The sequence below is a fragment of the Triticum dicoccoides genome, chromosome 6A, assembly GCF_002162155.2.
Source record: "Triticum dicoccoides isolate Atlit2015 ecotype Zavitan chromosome 6A, WEW_v2.0, whole genome shotgun sequence".
In the NCBI taxonomy this organism is placed as follows: domain Eukaryota; kingdom Viridiplantae; phylum Streptophyta; class Magnoliopsida; order Poales; family Poaceae; genus Triticum; species Triticum dicoccoides.
This window is the reverse complement of record NC_041390.1, coordinates 332,143,997-332,158,113: the sequence shown is the minus strand read 5'-3', so window position 1 is coordinate 332,158,113 and position 14,117 is coordinate 332,143,997.

Genomic DNA, 14,117 nt, shown 5'->3' with positions numbered 1-14,117 from the left:
AATTGTTACTAAGCATACCGGTCAATATATTGTACCATTCAAAAAGACCGATAGTGACTTATTGTTGCAGCCAACGCTTTCCCTATTGCTTTATCTAAAGTTCATATCTAATTGGGTAGCTTTGCTTATTTATTACTTGGCTTGCATTTGGTTTCCATTGAGACATGTATGCTCTAACTATTTCCATTTCAGAAATTTAAAGCCAAAGTTAAATTCTTTTGAGAAACCCGATGCTATTATGATATCTTATCAAAAGACATCGGATATAGAGTGCAAAACACATTGCATAGCCGAATGGGGAGATTCCAAATCTGAACCATTCGTTTGCTTACCTCCAAAGCCGTTCTAACAGCAAGACCGGCTAAACAATAAGAAGTATACCTTCAATTCAAGCATGTGTGATCAAATATTTGATTTGTTGATGAAAAATAATTACATTAGAATTCTTGATCACCATGTCAAGCCATCAATCTAGGGATGAATGTATTGTAAGTTGCATGATTCGTCGAAGCATAATTTTGAGGATTGCAACATGTTTCAGCAAATAGTTAAATCGGCCATTGAAAAAGGATGATTGGAATTTGTTGAAACACCAAAAGATGACCAGTCTATTCCGATTGGTCCTGATGGCAAAAAAACATTTGCATCGGTTGCTTCAAGACGATAAATTTAAAGAGAAGGTAAAAGCTACATGTGACGGGATCAAGCTTTCAAGTAAAGAAGGTGTCGAAGAGCATAATAAACATAATCTTGAGGGCGAAAATTCCATCGAGGCTACAATGAAGACGCCAAGGACTGGGGGCAACTAGCAAATCCAATGATCAATGGAAACAAACCAAAAGAAAACAAAGGCCGAAATAAGCGCAAGTGTAAGAGATCAAAAATCACCTACGCTAAATTATTGGATAAATATCAAAAGAAGAGTGAAGAGAAGAATGCTTATCGAGCAAATCCTGCAAATAAACCAAGATCACCCCCAAGGCACAAATATGAGGATCAGTATTGGCAAAGTGAGAATTTTCATGGAACATGTTCATATCCTTATTTTGGGCCGCCAATGCCAATGTCGTGGGTGCCTCGCTATGCTCATGTAGATCCATATCCATCATGGGACAGGTATGATACAAGGGCACATTCTCCATCTTATTTTGGACCATCTCAACAATATTATGTAGCTCCGAGAAGACCAACATTTGAACAATCACATGTTAAAGACCGTTTCGATCATAAGGAATTGGTCTGATGCTCAAGGAATAAAAAAGAGGTGGTCAGATAAGTTTACTGTGTTAAAAGAGATGGTCGTAAGAGTGCTACTTCGGATTTGATCTCAATGAAAAAGAGCCAATTAAAGTGTTGACATTGGCTACTAAAGGCAATGAGATCAAGCAACCAATTATTGAGAGCCAAAGTGCCAAATCTGAAGAAAAGAAGTTGAGAGTGCACAAGGCCAAAAAGGAATTGCCATTGGTCAAGACAGAACCACAGCCGAGATGCCCACTCGGCTTATCGTATTGGCAAAAGAAGAAATTACAAATCTTAGCGCACAAGAGCTGAGACAGAAGAACATGGCATGGGTAACCAAGAAGACCAATCATAACAAAAATGATTTGCATGCTTCTATTGCAACATGTACAATAAAAGCGAAGAAAGAGAAGGATGGAAGCAACAAACAATTAAGACAAAGGTGTGCATCACAACATCAAAATCTTCGGTTAGCACATCAACCATTTTCTTCAACCATGCCATTGATACCTTTGCCATGGAATTCATCCCTAGGTATGATCAATTACCCTCCATGGATTCATTTTGATCCATGGATGCAACATAATTTTCTATATCATGAGAGGGTATTGCTAGATCACTATACATTTGGTTAGTTTCATTCTTGTTGCTAATACAAAGGTGCCAAAATATTTTATTGCTATTTTATTTGTTTATTTCGGCTATACATGCTTTAGTGGATGAATTCAACATGGACCTCATGGTAATGGCCGATACTTAACTATCGTCCTAAGAAACTATCTAATCATGGCCGGTGTGGAATTCTAGCATCGTCCTTAGTTCAATTGGAGACCGAGACAAGGTACATGTTAAGTGATATTACCCTTGTCTTTCTAGTACTATGGAGATTATTTTCGATGTTTAAATTCATAACAATGCCAACAGTGTCAGTGTTGTTTATATATCTCCATATGGTGCTATTTTGTGAAGCCTCATGCTGCTTAAAATATTTTTGCATAATTATCAAAGCCGAATATGAAATTTTATTCGGTTTGGAGCTTTTGGTTGCCATAGGTGCTATACATATTGAGGCTTTTGGTGATTCATTATGAATAGTGCAACAAATATCCAAGAGTTATCAATGTTTTGACAAATCACTTATAGTTTATCATGAGGTATGTCTAGATGCAAAATTTACCTTGGGTTGCTTTAAAATTGTTCAAATTTCTAGACATGACAATTCAAGAGAGTTGGCACAGCAAGCATCTAACTACTATGTTAATCATGGTGTGTTGCATTTCTATCAATAGCATATGCTTAGTCTCGTCACCAGAGGTAAGGCTGAACCGAACGCCACCGCTTCGGCCACTGATGAATTTTTTATGCAGGTGAAAGTAAGGATTGGAGAAATTTTATTGCTGATTATCTACAAAATTCTAGCAAACGGGTGAACAATATGGTTCGGAGAACGACCTTGAGATACATATCTATGAAACTTTATCATCGGATTGTTAGTGAAGTTGAGAAAGTTTCACCCAAGTTTGCATCAAGGACTCACACAAATAATGGCCGATATATATTTATCGCCCTTAGCACATGCAAAGTGGCCGATGGAGTGTTGACATCGTCCTTAGAACCAACACGGTACAAGTTATTTTTCGGCACACTAGCTATGCCAAAAAATAGGGGGGCATGTGTTGACGCTCGAAAATGGCATGATCGCAAATAGTAACTTGAGGCTATAATGAGATGAGGTTAAAATTATGAGTTCATGTCACCATTTGATGGCTCTCTTCAAGATGATCAAAATAGATATGGACACGGTCCAAAACGGAGCTCAGATGCAAAAGTTACGACAATCTTAGAGATGGACGTATTGACATCAGATTAAAGAATGGCACAAAACGTAATTAAGATCACCTAGGATGAAAAAACTTTCAACTGCAAAGTTCTTCTCATCGAAACGGATGATTTTGTTATAAAAATCATCCCCATCCGAGGTCATATGCGAAAATTACAGGCAAAATCGTGCGCTACAGCAATGTTTGGCCGGATCATCTGATCTGGGGTCCGGACCAAGACAACAGAAGGTTTGTGATGAAGCCGGATGATCTGGGTCCAGTTCTGGATGATCCGGGTGGAGGGCGGACAATCCGGGTAGAAGTCCGGGCGTCCGGACAACTTTTTCTGCTACATACTTTCTAAAATGGCCTGAAACACCGTCAAGATGGCCTCACATTGAGAAGTGTTCATCATGAAAGTTGTGCGACACGTCGAGACAGTCGATTTTGTTATAAAAATCGTCCAAATCCGAGGTCGTATGTGGATTCTAGAGCCAAAACAGTGAGGTGCTGTCAGAAAACTGGGCTAGGCCGGATCATCCGGGCCTTGAGCCGGACATCCGGGCCGGAGGTCGTGAATAGTCTGTGTTTTGGTAGGTTATGATGATTTGGACAACTAGGCGAGTCCTTTTCTTGTACGGAAAGTCCATCCGCCTCTTATATAGACAAGAGATGACGGCCGATTGATCAACAACACACAATAGATCAATCATCTACCACTTTTACCTTCACTTTTATCTCTCTCCCTAGTTCTTCTTCTTCCTCGTTCTTCGTATGTTCTTCTTATTGCAGGGCGGCGAACCTCGAGGCCCTAGGAGTGATCAGGTCGACCTAGGTTAGTCCATAGCCACCGCACGCCCTGATGGGGTCCCTCCCGGACGTATGGAGTTTTCGGTCTACAAAAGCGCCCGTTGGATTGTCTTGCGTACCAGGATTCCGGATGGGTATCCTTCGTCGTGAGCTGCGGTGCATCACCCTCGGCGTTGGCGATACACGGTGACGTGTTCGTGTGCGAACAGTAGTATGGACTAGCATTACTTTGTTGTGTCCCGTCAACTTGTGGAACGAGGAGAAGCTTGCGAACGAGGAGAAACTTTTGACTAATGCAAGCTCTCCCTCGATCAGGCGGTGGACGTGCAACAGTAATTCAATGTCAGATTGATAGAAGCATACACTGTACTAGTACCATTATTGTTTGACTTCCCGAAGAGGCGAACAACCAAGCAGAAAGTGTACTACTAGTACTACTACTATAGTGGTATGTACTACTAGGAACCGGGTGATGGAGCATCTACACTCTTATTTTATTTTAAAATGTGATAAAGCAATCTTCAACACATTTGGTTCTCTTCGAGGGCTCTCGCATGTGATAATGGAAGTTGATTGCATGGAACACTCGCCACAATTCTCGCTTAATTCTGACTCCTATCTTGTTACAAATAGGAGGGCTCGGTAATATTTTCTCTTTTTTGTTATTCAGCATGTTAACAGGTCATCAAACCTTGCAGTGCATCTTTGTACAAACCATGCTTGCTGCACTTTGAATGTTACCGAGAGCTGGCTTGATGAAACACCTCGCTTCCTTCTTTTTTTGCGGGGTACCTCGCTTCCTAGTGACCAGTCTCTTGGCTGATTTCTACCTCTTGAGCTTGCGTTGGTTTTTTCCTTGAAGAGGAAAGGGTGAAGTAGCAAAGTAGAGTAAGTATTTCCCTCAGCTTTTGAGAATCAAGGTATCAATCCAGTAGGAGACAACACAACAAGCCACCAAATACCTGCACAAACAAACACCAACTTGCACCCAACGCGGCAAAGGGGTTGTCAATCCCTTCGAGGTTATTTGCAAAGTGAGATCTGATATAGATGGGTAAATGGTAAAGTAATTATTTTGGTATTTTTGGTTTATAGATCGGAAAGTAAAAGATTGCAAAGAAAGTAAATAGGAAACTAAAATTGTAGATCGGAAACTTATATGATGGAAAATAGAAGATTATATGATGGAAAATAGACCCGGGGGGCATAGGTTTCACTAGAGGCTTCTCTCAAGATAGAAAATATTACGGTAGGTGAACAAATTACTGCCAAGCAATTGATAGAAAAGCGCAAACTTATGACGATATCTAAGGCAATGATCATGAATATAGGCATCACATCCGTGTCAAGTAGACCGAACCGATTCTACATCTACTACTATTACTCCATACATTGACCGACTCCTGCCTACATCTAGAGTATTAAGTTCAGAAGAACAGAGTAATGCATTCAGTAAGATTACATGATGTAGCGGAATTAACTCAAGCAATATGATGAAAACCCCATCTTGTTATCCTCGATGGCAACAATACAATACATGTCGGTTCCCCTTCTATCACTAGGATCGAGCACTGCAAGATTGAACCCACGGCTAAGCACTTCTCCCATTGCAAGAAAAACCAAACTAGTTGGCCAAACCAAATCGATAGTTTGAAGAGACTTGCAAAGATATAAAATCATGCTTATAAGAATTCAGAGGAGATTCGAATAATATTCATAGATAAGCTGATCATAAATCCAAAATTCATCAGATCTCGGCAAATACACTAGAAAAAAGTATTACATTGAATAGATCTCCAAGAACATCAAGGAGAACATGGTATTGAGAATCAAAGAGAGAGAGAGAAGAAGCCATCTACCTACTATCTATGGACCCGTAGGTCTGTGGTAAACTACTCATGCTTCATCGGAGAGGCAACGGTGTTGATGTAGAAGCCCTTCGTGATCGAATCCCCTCCGACAGGACGCCAGAAAAGGCCCCTAGATGGGATCTCACGGGAACAGAATGTTGTGGCAGTGAAAAAGTGGTTTCGTGGCTCCCCTGGAAGGTTTTGGGGTATTTGAGAATATATAGGCGGAAGAAATGGGTCGGTGGAATCGTGGTGGCTGTTTTGAGGAAGGTAAATGGTGGGTTTATGGTACTGGCAAAAGTTGCACGGTACTAGAGAGGCTAGCAATGGCAGAAAGGTGAGAGTGAGTATAATCCATGGACTCAACATTAGTCATAAAGAACTCACATACTTATTGCAAAAATCTATTAGTCATCGAAACAAAGTACTACGCGCATGCTCCTAGGGGGATAGATTGGTTGGAAAAGACCATCTCACGTCCCCGACCGCCACTCAAAAGGAAGACAATCAAAAAATATCTCATGCTCCAACTTCGTTACATAACGGTTCACCATGCTTGCATGCTACAGGACTCACAAACCATAACCTAATTATTTCTCAGATTCACAACTACTTACTAACATGACTCTAATATCACCATCTTCATATCTCAAAACAATCATAAGGAATCAAACTTCTCATAGTATTCAATGCACTTTATATGAAAGTTTTTATTATAACCCTCTTGGATGCCTATAATACTAGGACTAATTTTATAACCAAAGCAAATTACCATGCTGTTTTTAAAGACTATCAAAATAACATAAGTGAAGCATGAGAGTTCATCAATTTCTATAAAATAAAACCACCTCCGTGCTCTAAAAAGATATAAGTGAAGCACTAGAGCAAAATTGCCTAGCTCAAAAGATATAAGTGAAGCACATAGGGTATTCCAATAAATCACGATTCATGCATGTCTCTCTCAAAAGGTGTGAACAACAAGGATGATTGTGGCAAACTAAAAAGTAAAGACTCATACAAGACGCTCCAAGCAAAACACATATCATGTGGTGAATAAAAATATAGCCTCAAGTGAAGTTACCGATAGACAAAGACGAAAGAGGGGACGCCTTCCCGGGGCATCCCCAAGCTTAGTCTCTTGCCACTCCTTATTCCTTAGTCCATCAAATCCTTACCCGAAACTTGAAAACTTCACAACACAAAACTTCAACAGAAAATCTCGTAAGCTCCATTAGTATAAGAAAATAAATCACCACTTTTGGTACTGTTGTGAACTCATTCTTTATTTATATTGGTGTAATATTTACTGTATTCCAACTTTTCCATGGTTCATACCCCCCGATACTAGCCATAGATTCATCAAACAACACGCGAAAAATAGAATCTTTAAAAAACATAACAGTCTGTAGCAATCTGGAGATTTCGAATACTTCTGTAACTCCAAAAATATCCAGAAATTAGGAAGTCCTAGGAAATTTGTTTATTAATTCTCTTCAAAAAGAATCAGTATTTTATAGTGCATCTGTTAAAAATGAAAACTAATCTCCTGGTTGAAAAAGTTTCTGTTTTTGAGCAGGATCAAATCAACTATCACCGTAAGCTATCCCAAAGGTCTTACTTGGCAAAAACACTAATTAAAACATAAAACCACATCTAACAAGAGGCTATAAGAATTATTTATTGCAAAACAAGACTTAAAAGCAAAAACAAAAATAAAATTGGGTTGCCTCCCAACAAGCGGTAATGTTTAACGCCCTTTGTTAGGCATAAAACACGAACATATCTAAGTATTATCATCTTGGGTATGCAATTCATAAGTGGCTCTCATAATGGATTCATAAGGAAATTTAATTTTCTTTCTAGGGAAGTGTTCCATGACTTTCCTTAAAGCAAATTGAAATGTAATGTTTCCTTCTTTCATATCAATAATTGCACCAATCATTCTAAGGAAAGGTCTACCAAGAATAATAGAACAAGTAGGATTGCAATCTATATCAAGAACAATGAAATCTACGGGCATATAATTCCTATTTGCAATAATAAGAACATCATTAATCCTTCCTATAGGTTTCTTAATAGTGGAATCCGCAAGATGCAAATTTAAGGAACAATCATCAAATTCCCGGAAACCTAACACATCACAAAGAGTTTTTGGAATCGTGGAAACACAAGCACCCAAATCACACAAAGCATGGCATTCATAATTTTTAATCTTAATCTTAATAGTGGGTTCCCACTCATCATAAAGTCTTCTAGGAATAGAAACTTCCAATTCAGGCTTTTCTTCAAAAGATTGCATCATAGCATCAACGATATGTTTAGTAAAAGCTTTTTTTGATTATAAGCATGAGAATAATTCAACATGGATTGCAACAAGGAAATAAAATCTATTAAAGAACAATTATCATAATTAAATTCCTTGAAATCCAAAAGAGTGGGTTCATTGCTACCTAAAGTTTCAACCTCTCCAATCCCACTTTTATCAATTTTTGCATCAAGATCTAAAAAACTCTGAATAATTGGGACGCCTTTTATCTAAAGTTGACTCATCTCCAGTCCCATGTTTTTCAATATTTATATTGGAAAACAAATATTCAATAGGAGTCACATCAATCACTTTAAGATCTTCATCATTATTCTCACGGAAACAAAAAGAACACACTTTTATAAACCAATCTTTTTTAGCACGCATCTTAGTGGTTCTTTCTTTGCACTAATCAATGGAAATTCTCATGGCTTTGAGAGACTCATTGATATCATGATTAGGTGGGATAGATCTAATTTTAAAAGAATCAACATCAAGAGAAATTATATCCATGTTCCTAGCCAAATCATCAATCTTAAGCAATTTTTCTTCAATGAAAGCTTTGAAATCTTTAGCGAACTTATAAATTCTTTAAAACTATTCTCAAAATCAGAGGGGATCTTATTATAATTGCCATAAGAATTGTTGTATGAATCACGGTAACATCCCAATTTTCAATTTGGATGTTAATCGTTAGGTCATCATATGCATCCATAATTTGTGCATTTTTTAATTCGTTTTATATGGAATTTTGATCCTAGAGACCTTAAGCTACTCAAGGACCAATTGAGAGAGTTGGAGGTTTTCACAAAAAAAACCATTTTTTAATTTTCAAAATTGCAAAATTGGATCAAAGTGATTTTATTCAAAATTATTTTTCCAATTATTTCAAATAAATAAAATAATGAGAGAAGATAATATCACTTCTTCAAAACAGCTAGGAAATATTGGAAATTTAATTTTGAATAAAAATATATTTATTCGAATTTTATTTGCAATTTTATTTGGTTGAATTTTATTAAATTAGATAAAAATTGCATTTAGTCCAGAAAAATGTTCACATTGTCCCAAATATTAGGAGGGGATGGTGAAAATTGTTTCTAGAATTTTAGGATTTTATTTTATTTTATTGGGAGTTTTCTTTGTGGTGTTATTTTTTTAAAAAAGTTTTCCAGATTGACTGGGACAAAGCCCAGCCGGCCCAGCAGCACGCCGCCTCGCCCGTCCTCCCGAGCCGGATTTCCGCCAGAGTTCGACCCCGCCACGCCGCCGCGGCTACCCCCTGCCCAAGTCGGACCCTCCTGGGGCCCTTTATAAGGCACCGCCCCCAACCACTCTCCCATCAAGTCGCCGCCGCCTCTCACCGCCCAGCCAAGCTGCCACTAACACGCTGCCTCCCACCGCCGACGCCGCTCGCCGCTAGCCGCCGCCTGCCGCGCCGTCTCCTGCGGATGCCCCGCGTCGCCGCCAGCACCGCCCCGCGCCGCAAGCGCCGCCACCTGCCACTCCACCACGCAGCCCCACGCTGCCTTGCCTCTCACCGGAGCCCGCTGCCGCTATCGACGCCAATTCTCTCTGCCGAACCGCCGAACGATATAACCGCCGCCCGACCCGGTTTTCGTTTTCATTTTTTTAAACACAGTTTATTTCTTTTGGTTAGTTTACTTAGCGAACATTCATTTGTTTAGATCTGTCAATGACCATTTTCGTTCGTTAGTCTCTGTTAGCGGATGTTCGTCCGATAGATTTTTCTTTTTGTCTGTTTATTTTCGGCCAGGGACCTATCTGTACTTATTTTCACCGCAATTTACTCCCTGATCTTTAAACCCTCACTACTTTTTGCTCGTTTATCCAAATCCAACGAAACCAATGCCAAATTATTCGTTACGATCTCCTCTGTTTAGATAACCAACTTTAACATGTTTTTGAAAGATTAAAATTTTGTTTTAAACATCTTTGAATTTGAACTTCCTTTGATCGTAATTTGAGTTTCGTATCTCCGATTTGACTGATTCTTTTTGCACATCGAAGCTCTTCATTTGCAATTTCTATTTAGATATTTTTATTTTGGTTTTACCTTTGCGTCTTAAGTTGGAATGCTTATGTATGCTTTTGTTTGTTGAAGATAGAGATCCGGAGTGCGAAGCTTGCTACTACGAATCTCTAGGGTTTTCCGATCATCAGCAGGTGTTGTGGAATTGTCATGGCAGATGTCCTATTGTGAGGACTTAGTCGTGAGGCCAACTCATCTATGTGGTAGCTTGCGAGGGGTTGAGCGGAATCAAGAGACGCAACACAAGACAAGGATTTAGACAGCTTCGGGCCCCGGGAAACATCATCCGGCAATAACCCTATATGCTGTTTATGGTAGGTCTTATTATCATCATGATGGAGTCGCCGCATAAGCCGGACCCCTTTAGGTGTGTCTAGCGCTAGAGATTGTTTCTTCTTGCTTGTCCCTCTTTGGGGAGCCCTACCCCTCCTTATATAAGTTAGAGGGGTGGGTTACATGTGTAGTCCTACTAGGATTAGGACTAGTCTATGTTCTAATACAAACCGGATACAAGTCCGGGTCTTAACTCCTTGTGAGGTCAATATTCCTCACGCATTTCCTCTTAAACCAGCCCACCATTAACATGAACCGGCCTTCTGGGCCTTGGGCCTTGTCATCCGTCTGTCCCGCCTGCCAGGTTACCAGTGAGTCATAATGTTCAGGCAGGTTGCTTGAAAACCGTCTGGTCAGGGGCGGGTCGCCAGTGAATCGCCAAGTGTAAACCGTCTCAAGTAAACCGCCAAGTCCGACCGGGTCATATTTCCGGCCGGGTTATACCACGGGGTATATCCCCGACATTAGCCCCCAGTTTAGCTTGGATTTATCCATGGTAAACTTATGCTGCAAAATAAACACAAGAAATAAAATTGACAAGCTGTGCTTCGGGTTAAGAATTCTTGTAAACCGACACCTGATCATCCTTAAGTCCTTGTCATTTACTTCTTGATACATGCCCATGAAGTCATGGCAAATCTCCTTTAGCAGATACGTTCAAACTTTGTGAATGCAAAAAAACCAGATTCTTCTTTTGAGAAATCCAGGTCAATAAGCCAGCTTCAGAGTCAATTTGCTGACATTGGTCTCTTCTAGAGAAATATTGTAAGAAATAATCAACTTGAATCGATTTCCAAAGCACCAGCTTAAAAAAATATTGGTCTTGAAATACTTATCTGAATTTCAGCCAGCTTGAAGATGTAAAACTTGCCGGTTTATCATTACCAAAATTGCCGGGTTATAAAACAAACGATGCCGGATCATAAGAGTTGTTGACACCGGGTCATGTAATTAATCTTCCTGATTTACTCAAAACTGATAATTTGAAGACGTTCCTCCTTTATATGCATAATATCTGTAGCCCCCAAGTCTTGAGTAGAGCAAAGTGATGACTTAAGACTTGCTTCAATATAAATATTACCACTTTGAAGAAATCCATGTTGTTCATCTCAATCACTAGTCAGAACTGAGTATTCCACATATGTAGCCCCCAAGTGCCGGGTTGTCATGCTTGCAGCAACCTGGGACTTGAAATTGCCTGATGCTCAAAAAACTTCAAACAGTGTAGGCCCCAACGGCCGGGTCATTATGCAATAATGAGCAGGGACTTTATAAATATGATCATGCTTCATTGGCAGTAACATTATATGATGTAACTCCACCATGGGGCTTGAACCCACGTCCACAAGGTTAAGAGCTTTGTGCTTTACCAACTGAGCAGTGGACCCTTGAATACCCTTGAATATAATGGATCAAGACTTGTGTACCTTGGATCATTGATAGGAGCAATTGGTAGGCCAATAAAAATGGCTTTGCATTAGCCCCCAAGTGTCATGGTGCATGCTTGCAGCAACATGGGACTTGCCTATTTGATATAATCTCAACTTGAATAATGTAGCCCCCAAGTGCCGGGTTGTAAGGCTGCAGCAACTCGGAACTATACCTTCCATTGTAGAATAAATCATATCCATTGATAAAGTAATATCCATTGCGCTAAAGCGACTTTGAAAACCTCAATCATAATACTGGTTATTGATAACCATAATAAAAATCCAGCCATGTTGGCTATTAGAGATTTGAATAATATAACCCGGTTTGAATACCGGTTCTTGTGATATTTGATCACATTGTTGGTTTACCAAACCAGTAGAGTAAGGGTGATAACCCAAATATTGAGTACTGATAACTCCTCCCATATTTTGCCGGTTTATAACAAAACCGTGTCGGGTTGTAATAAACACCGGATTATCCATATAATACTGGCGACTTGTAGTCGAAACCAGGCCCGGTCAATAAGCACCGGATTATAAATGATCATGTACTGACAACTTGTTTATTTGAAATCCAAGCCGGGTCAATAAACGTCGGTTTATCAGAACATATGATGAACCTTAACAAAGGAGAAAAAACTTGGCAAATAGAACACAAAAAGAACATGCGAGGCTTTTCACGGGCTGCCAGGCCCCAAATCGAGGCATTTCATGGGCTGCCAGGCCACTGAGTTAACCATTTCACAAAGCCTTTTAAGATGGACCTCAACCATTAACCAATCGTCATTTTAACTTTGACAAGTTCAGGGTCTATGAGATTGACTTGTCAAACGTTCGGCGGGTCGTACCAGGTTTATCTGGGTGGAGTGACTTACTTAAAGAAGGCAGGATAACCCGGGGTTTTAGGTGCGTACATTTGGCTTCCAAGCCTGGCTTGATAGCCTATTACAAGGTTGCAGACTCTTAGTTCGTTGCGACACAAAGAGCCCCCAAGTAACTTCCCTAGTGGCCTTACGCTGATCAAGAGGTGTAGCTATGGTTCGAATACGACCATGCCCCCAAATGATTTCCGTGGTGGCCTTACACCGATCAAGAGGTGTGACTATGGTTCGAACATAGCCCCCAAGTGATATTATGAGTTGTGCTCAAGGGATACCCATGTTTGAGCTGTTCTGTGCAACAGACTCTCTTTAGCCCCTTATGATAATATTGGCTTGATAGCCGGATTACCGAAGTAACCAGAGCTGTGCTCTTATGATAATATTGGCTTGATAGCCAGATCAATATGTAATCAGAACTTCGTTTTATAAACAGAAGCCCCCATGTGATCAATAGTATGATAAGCCAATAAGGCAGGATAACCCATGTTTGAACCGCACGTCATGGCAACAGGTCCTCTTCGGCAACCTTTAACTTTTTGCAAGAGATAAATTCTTCTTGAATCGGGATTCTGAACCGGATATTGAGAGCTTCAAAGCTTTTTGGGAGACATCTTTCCCTTGAGCCGGATTTTAAATCGGAATCTTCATTTTCAGCCGGAAATTTTCTGACGACCTTTAAACTCGAACTTGCGAGAAGTTAATTCCTTTTTGAACCGGACATTTTTAAACCGGATTTGAGAGCTTCAGTGCTTTGTGGGAGACAGATTTCCCTTGAGCGGGATTTTAAACCAGAATCCTTTATGATGACCCGGAACTTCTTCATTGAGCCAGGATTTTGTAACTGTCATATACTTTCTAAGCCGGAAACTTTCCGCCGGCCTTTAAATTTCATCAATATAACAATAGCCTTTGGGACCGGGTTATCTTTCCCTCCATCGTCCCGGGGTTCTTAAATTTGCTGAAACTGGCAAAATTTGCTGAGTCATGTCATCGTAGCCCCCGAGTCTCAAGGTGACTCGAGGAGTTGGCTTGAGATTCTCCATAACCGTGATATAAACCGGCATAAGTTGTATATCATTGGTGTTGACAGCACGATGTGAATCCACAGAAGGTTGATGTGATTGCGGCGCATTATAAATGATTCCGTATGAGCCGTGTCATTAACTCGGCCAATGGTTCCTTCCAACTGGCTATTTGAAGTTAACCAAACCGTAGTGGCGGCGACTTGTGCGTCTACTCATTGAGCCATCTAGTGCAAACAACGGTTGATGATAATTTGCCTCCAATTTGAAAGAAAACCGGGCTACCCGAGCAGTGTGGTTTTATACTCAATAAACAGCTCATGCAGACAAGTGCGTCCTGGTGCATTGATGTAGACCAGGTCGCGAGATTC